Raw genomic sequence first — 6,815 nt, 5'->3', positions numbered from 1 at the left:
GAGAGATCGAGAGGTTTTTATTATCAATTACTAACGTCCTCGTATGAAACCCTCCAACTAGACTCTGTCTGGAGGAGGGATATACCAGACCTGGAAAGTGACTTTGATTGGCAAGGAGCATGGGCAAATATCTGTCTTACATCAAGGAACCCGGACCATCAACAAATCAATCTTAACTATATTCACAGGACATACTTGACTCCTATAAGACTGAACAGAATGGGTCTCAAACAAGACTCAAAATGCTCCCAATGTACAAATGGAGACGAAGGGACATTTATGCACATGTTTTGGGACTGCCCACCAGTTAAGGCATTCTGGAAAGATGTGACCCATCAATTATCAAAACTCGTATCTTGGAATATACCAGTACACCCCTCTGTATTACTATTGAAAGATGTTTTTGAGTTTGCAGTAAATCCACAGCTAAAGAGATTGGTTTTATCGGGTATCACAGTAGCTAAAAAACTGATCGCATCACGCTGGTTTCAACCGGAAAAAATGTGCCGGAAGGTTTGGTTTCTTACATATCTCGATGTGATTTATCAAGAAATATCTACAGCAAGAATTCTGGGTCTCAACGAATCCAAAATGTCAATGTGGTTAGAAGTGGTGGAGAGAATAAAAGCTAGCTTATAATGGTAGTGTCTGGTTAGGAGTGAGGGATAATGGAGGTACTATCCAAGGAGGGGTCCGGGAGGGGGGGGTTCGAGCTGGAGCATATGTGTGTAGGGTTTTAGATAATAGGTATTAGGAGTATATCCTGTATAAGACATTGGTATAATTGGTAATTTCGTTGGATATACACTGTATACGGTAAAATATTATTATATACTTTTTTTTGTTTTCTGTTTCTGTACTTGCATGTCATTTTAGCCACCTTAATTGTTAGTTTCATTATGCATTGTGTGTTGAGTACTGACTTTTAACAATTTTGTTTTGCAATAATAAAAAAAAAAAAAAAAAAAAAAATCCAGCGGATGGTCATTAACACATTGCGTGCCAAAGACGAGTTAACTCATTTTTGGCCGCCATGCGTTGAGGGCCAAAGACGAGTAAACTCGCTTTTAGATCCTTTTTTCACTTATTCGTTTTTTTGATGAAACATAATGTAAAATAAAACAAATTATATACATTTGATTTGGAAATAGTAGCATGTCCAGGCGAGAAACGCCAACGACTTTAGTAAAATTCACATAGCGCCCTATAACAGGAATTAGCCCAGATCACTCCTAAACTATACAATATTCACCACGGGATAACGTGCAAATGTACACATGAAAAGATGATCTCTTTTTTGCATGTTCGACGGGAGAAAGTGACTGTCAAATAACCATAGTATTGTCTCCATAGCTATAATATAGAATATAGATATAGCTCTCCAAACATAGTGACGCACAGCGAAAATAGACTATGGAAAGCTGGCGCATTAGCGACAGGGATAAGGGTAATGGCTGGCGCTGAAAGTGTTAATAGCTGCTACTGTTTATTTTTTATTTGTACAGCACAAGTACAGTACAATGAAAACAAAGGGATGATTCAAATTATTTCCTTAGAATCAATGCCAGCATTATTAAAAATACATGTTCAGAACACTCCTCTCTCACAACACAACAAAACACAACACAACACAACTATATTGGGCTGGTGTCAATTTGTTTCTCATTTTTACTTATTTAGTTACTTATAGGCAATTTTTTTAAGAATGCCATGCAGCTACCATACCTTGTCCTACCCAATTGACACCCCTGGACCAAACAGATGGCATTAGCAGTACATTTAATGTGATACATGTACATGTAATACAGCCTATACATCAGATACATGGTTATAATGCTAGACTACTGTAATACAGTCTATACATCAGATACATGGTTATAATGCTAGACTACTGTAATACAGTCTATACATCAGATACATGGTTATAATGCTAGACTACTGTAATACAGTCTATACATCAGATACATGGTTATAATGCTAGACAAACTACTGTAATACAGTATATACATCAGATACATGGTTATAATGCTAGACTACTGTAATACAGCATGTACATCAGATACATGGTTATAATGCTAGACTACTGTAATACAGTCTCAGATACATGGTTATAATGCTAGACTACTGTAATACAGTCTCAGATACATGGTTATAATGCTAGACTACTGTAATACAGTCTCAGATACATGGTTATAACGCTAGACTACTGTACAGTATATACATCATACTGTACATTCGGGTACTTTTTTCCCTTTTTCCTCTTTCCATTGTTTAACTGAGAGATTGGTTTCTGTTTTAAATCTTTTTATTTTTCATGAGGTTTCACATTCAATCGACAGATCTACAGAATGTTCAGTGTCACTCTAATGAACAATTTTTAACAATTTTCCTTGTGCTCCCCACTCAATCCATTCTCCCATCTCTCACTCACACACACTGGGACATACACACACGTACACGCGCACACAGGCGCATACAGGCATACATTCACAAGGTTGGATATCTGGAACATACTCATTCACTTTTCTTACAGTCAAAATTATTAAAATGTACTGACATTGTAATGTATCAAACTGCACAAATAATGTACAAAGCAAAAAATTATAAACTCCCAGGAAATATTCAAAGATTGTTCAACGTGCAAGATGGGGGTTACAATTTAAGGGGAACATTTTATTTCAAAATGTACAGTTTTCAAACGACGACCGTCTTTGTATTTCAATTTGCGGAGTAAAATGATGGAACGGTCTGATTGTGGAGTTAAAGCACAATGTCAAAACATAAAACAGTTTAAAATAAAATACAGTCAAATGGTTTTCCAGAGGTACAGAGATGAAGAAGAAGGGGTTTGATAACTGGCAATATGTATGTGTATGTATGTATATATATACATTTATATATGTGCATATGTAGGTATATAGTTGTATATATGTATAAAAAATGGCTAGAGGAACTATACAGTGTTGGCAAATATTAATAAGGTATTATTAAAAAATGTATTGTTAACTAAGTTCATTTTTTCAATATAAGTCTAGTAATGTATGAATTAGTAAATAAAATATAGTATGTTCTGATGAGTAAATAGGGGTGGGATTAAATAAGTGTATGCTTCTTCCCACTCCTTTTCAAATATGTAAATAACAAAAAAAAGATAAAACATTTTTTTATTTTAAATATTTTGTATACATTTATTATTTGAACGGCTTAAGGCTATATATGTACTTGATGTTTGTTTGTTATGTTGCATATTTGAAATCAAATCAAATCAAATCAAATCAAAACTGTTGCGCCACCCCTCCTGTGACAGAATTGACCAACCAAGTGTGGACCCAGCAGACAGGACTGGTGAGGCATTGCGCTATATCCATGATTTTTTTTGTATCTACTTTTTCTCCCCGTTTTCTATTTTTCTCCCATCCCAATTTTCGTATATCCAGTTCTATACCCTCCCTTCTCGAACGCTGTTAGACCATGCCTCCCACTGGTCGGCTGCAATGTGGACGAAGCCTTGCATCACGTGTCCCCTCCGGTACTCGAGGAGGCAGCCGTCGCATCTTTTCACCTGTACAGCGCAATCTCTCAGTGGCGAGGGTCTGCATGGGAGGATCACGCTGCCCCTGTTGCTTCCTGATTCTGCTGTACAGGCGCACCAACCGACCTGTAGGAGTCGCTGTCTACTACAACATCCGATCCCCACCCATCGGCTTTCCCACCCCTAACACTGCCAATTGTATTAGTATGAACGACCAGCCAAGCCGGAAGCAACGCCGAGAGCTGGGCTCGAACCCAGCATCTCCTGCGTTAGTGGCGAGCGCCTTGCCCACTGCGCCACTTAGCCGCCCTCTATATCCATGATATTAAAAACGTTGACCACCCTGCCTACAGTTTGGAGGAGAGGAAGACTGCACTTCGGTCTGTGTTTGCGATGATGAAGTGGAGCCCTGACCCAGCACTGCAGCCAGTGGACATAGCAAGGGTCATGACCAGAGTATGTGCTATATTTTTGAAGGCTATTAGAAAAATAACACCAGTTATTATGGCACATATTCATTTCTATAAGTAAGAACAAACCTCTGAACAGGCTAAACTGGTCAGCTTCCCTTCATCAGAGCCAATGCTAATTAATTTGGCACAGACACACACACACACACACACACACACACACACACACACACACACACACACACACACACACACACACACACACACACACACACACACACACACACACACACACACACACACACACACACACACACACACACACACACACACACACACACACACACACACACACACACACACACACACACACACACAAATCAAATTTCAAATCAAATCAAATTTATTTATAGGGCCCGACAACACACGTTAATGTCCCCATGGGCCGTACAGGTCTTCTTTAAACAAGTCAAGAAGACAACATAACAATAAGTCAAGAACAGAACAAGAACACCATAGGGTCCAAACATTTTTTAGATGAATGCAAATAAATGAAAGAATGCAAGCACTCCCAGACATACCCCACGCGAAGGTAAGGAAAAACTCACTAAAACCTAACAATAGGGAAAAAAAGCTCCACAGGCAATGTGGAGGAGAGAAACCTTAGAAGGGCCGTTCAAGGGGGGATCTCCCTTCTTAGATGTCGGTGATAGTAGTGTTGCAGACGGACAGTTGGTAAGCATGCACTCATGTGTGTGGTGAAACACAGATGAGTGCATGCAATAGCAACTGTACATTTTGAAAAATTAAAGATAGAGCTAATAGCGATAGCAACTGAACATTTTGAAAGATTAAAGATAGAGTTGATAGCGGATCTATTTGAGGCACAGGGGCGGCGCAAGAGGGTCACGTCCTCCCTGTCTTAGTCACGGGACATTCAACACTCCGGTCGTTGCTCAGGGACAGCCGGAGACAGGGGGAAGGGGGGTGGCGCAGAGAGGGTCGCGAACTCCCCGACATCATCGCGGGACATCCGGCACTCCGGTCACCACTACGAGACCTCCGAAGACAGGGGGGCACGCAGAGGGGGTCGCAATCTCCCGGCCTTCGTCACGGGACGTCCAACACTCCGGTCAACACTCCAGGACAGCAAGTCATAGGAAGACAGGGAGACGGGACAGGCGTTAGACAGCTCATGAGATTGTAGTAGGCGGACATAGCAATAGATACAAGTGGTAGGCATATATGTGAATGGAGTAGATATATGAAGTAAGCGTATTATGTGAATAGAATAGAAGTACTTAACCCAGCAATGAAACCGCGTTGACTGTTAATCTGTTAACAGTCTGTTAATCAGTTGACAGGACCACGGACAGACGGCGGTGAATAACTGATCCAATGCCTCGGAGGTGCATGTAGAGCAGTCACTACAAGCTTGGCCAAGACCCCGAGGCATCCATCACCTTGGTCAGCGCCAGGAGACGGGTACTCAGAGAGAAGGGGGAGGGAGGGGGGGGGGGGGGGGGGGGGGGGGGGGGGGGGGGGGAAGAGTTAGAGAGTTCCCATGTTTGTGGTGCTGCAAAGGAGCAGACATGTAGTACCCTGTAGTGCCATGTAGTACCCCGTAGTGCCATGTAGTACCCTATAGTACCCCATAGTGCCATGTAGTACCCTGTAGTATCCTGTAGTACCCTGTAGTGCCATGTAGTACCCTGTGGTGCCTTGTAGTTCCATGTAGTGCCATGTAGAGCTATGTAAGCCATGTAGTACCCTGTAATGCCATGCAGTACCAAGTAGTACTCTGTGGTACCATGTAGTACCCTGTACCCTAACTAAACTACCCTATAGTAAACTACCCAGTGGTACCATGTAGTACCCTGTACCATAACTAAACTACACAGATTAATCTAAAGGTCAGTCCCCGACCAGGTGAGATCAAGGTAGGTTGAAGGAGAGAGAGAAAAGATGAGTCTTAAGCAGGGATTTAAAAGCTTCGACAGAGCAGGCGCCCCTGATGACGGCAGGTCATTTGTTCCACAGGTAGGGAGCGCGGTAGACAAAGGCTCTGTGGCCGGCAGATTTCTTTTTAACCCTAGGGGTCGATAGAAGCCCCGCATTTTGTGAGCGCAGAGCACGAGCGGGCGAGTATCGGGAGATGAGATCAGATAGATAGAGCGGTGCAAGCCCATTTAAAATTTTGTAGGTGAGGAGTAGCACTTTAAAGTCAGAGCGGGCTTGGATAGGAAGCCAATGTAGGGCGGACAAAACTGGTGTGATGTGATCAAATTTTCTAGTTCTAGTTAGTATCCGTGCAGCCGCATTTTGCACGAGTTGAAGATTTTTGATGCTTGAATTAGGTAAGCCTGAAAAAAGTGCATTACAGTAGTCCAGACGTGATGAGACAAAAGCATGAATCAGGGTTTCAGCATCAGCCAGAGTTAAAATGGGGCGTATTTTTGCGATATTACGAAGATGGAAGAATGCAATTTTGGTGACATTTTTTATATGTGCATTAAATGAGAGGGAGGAATCAAAAATGACTCAGAGGTTTTTTATGGTGGAGCTCTGGGATACATGACAGGTATCAAAGTTGAGGGAGATGTCCTGAAACAGGCCTCTGTGGTTTGGGGGGCCAACAATTAACATCTCAGTTTTATCTGCATTAAGGAGTAGAAAGTTTTGCGACATCCATTTTTTGACGGCAAGCAAGCAGGCCTCAAGGTTTTGTAGTTGGGAGGAATCATTTGGCTTAATAGGTATATATAATTGGGTGTCATCAGCGTAAAAATGAAAGTTTATGCCAAATTTGCGTATGATATCGCCGAGGGGTAGCATGTAAATCGAAAATAGCAAAGGGCCCAGGACAGAGCCTT

This window comes from Notolepis coatsorum, assembly GCF_963971535.1.
Source record: "Notolepis coatsorum genome assembly, contig: SCAFFOLD_154, whole genome shotgun sequence".
In the NCBI taxonomy this organism is placed as follows: domain Eukaryota; kingdom Metazoa; phylum Chordata; class Actinopteri; order Aulopiformes; family Paralepididae; genus Notolepis; species Notolepis coatsorum.
This window is presented reverse-complemented; position numbering follows the sequence as displayed.